The sequence below is a fragment of the Bos mutus genome, chromosome 6, assembly GCF_027580195.1.
Source record: "Bos mutus isolate GX-2022 chromosome 6, NWIPB_WYAK_1.1, whole genome shotgun sequence".
Lineage (NCBI taxonomy): Eukaryota > Metazoa > Chordata > Mammalia > Artiodactyla > Bovidae > Bos > Bos mutus.
Window position 1 is genome coordinate 1,590,201 of NC_091622.1, and position 1,236 is coordinate 1,591,436.

At 45.2% G+C, this 1,236-nt stretch overlaps 1 pseudogene; it reads left to right on the top strand.

The window, feature by feature from the left end:
• The first annotated feature begins 293 nt into the window (after positions 1-293).
• On the top strand, positions 294-938 carry LOC138988205 (iron-sulfur cluster assembly 1 homolog, mitochondrial pseudogene; annotated as a pseudogene).
• The last annotated feature ends 298 nt before the right edge of the window (positions 939-1,236 follow it).

Genomic DNA, 1,236 nt, shown 5'->3' on the forward strand with positions numbered 1-1,236 from the left:
GAACAAAGGAATGGTTCAAAATTGGGAAACGAGTACATCAATGCTGTATATTGTCATCTTTCTATTTAACTTGCAAGAGTTAAATATGATGTACTCTGCCTTGCAGATGTGAGATGCCGGGTTGGATAAAGCACAAACTGGAATCAAGATTGCCGGGAGTAATATCAATAACCTCAGATATGCAGATGACACCTCCCTTATGGCAGAAAGCAAACAGGAACTAAAGAGATCTTGATGAAAGTGAAAGAGCAGAGTGAAAAAGTTGGCTTAAAACTCAACATTCAGGAGCCTGGGGCTCCGTGCGCAGGAGCTTGTGGCGTCAGAGCGCTCGCGGTGTCCATGGAGAGAGGTTGAGATGGCCGACCTCCAGCCCTAGACACCGGGGCGGCAGGACGGCGAGGATGTCGGCTTCATTAGTCCGGGCCACTGTCCGGGCTGTGAGCAAGAGGAAGCTGCAGCCCACCTGGGCCGCCCTCACCCTGACACCTTCAGCAGTAAACAAGATAAAACAACTTCTTAAAGATAAGCCTGAACATGTTGGTGTGAAAGTTGGTGTCTGAACCAGGGGTTGTAATGGCCTTTCCTACACTTTAGAATATACAAAGACAAAAGGAGACTCTGATGAAGAAGTTATTCAAGATGGAGTCAGAGTGTTCATCGAGAAGAAAGCACAGCTAACACTGTTAGGAACAGAAATGGACTATGTTGAAGACAAATTATCCAGTGAGTTTGTGTTCAATAACCCAAACATCAAAGGAACATGTGGCTGTGGAGAAAGCTTTAACATTTGACTCCTCAGGACTGCTCGGGCTGTAGGCCGCCGGAGACCTGTGGAAGCTCTGGGGCTTATTGAAGAAACCATGTGACTGTCACGTGATTAAGGTGTGTAATGTATGGCTGCCTTCCAAGGAAAATAAAGTGATGCATTCGAAAATGAAGCCAGTGTGTTAGATTCCAGAGAATTGATACTTTTGTTCTATATACGAGACAGAAAATGAGAATCCATTGCTCTCTTTGGGTCATCTTTCTGATCTGTAAAGAAAAAGTTAAATTCTCCATCCTGCATCCTTTCTGTTAGAACTGGTTCCATGAAAGTGGCCTTCCTGGGAGGATTTCAGAAAACGTATTCTTAACAGCTGTGCTTTGGTAGATCTTTCACTTCCCTTCAGAGGCAAGAAGTCCAGACTGCTGGTGTTCTGTGATGGTGTACTGTTTTCCTACCCAGACTTGGCATCG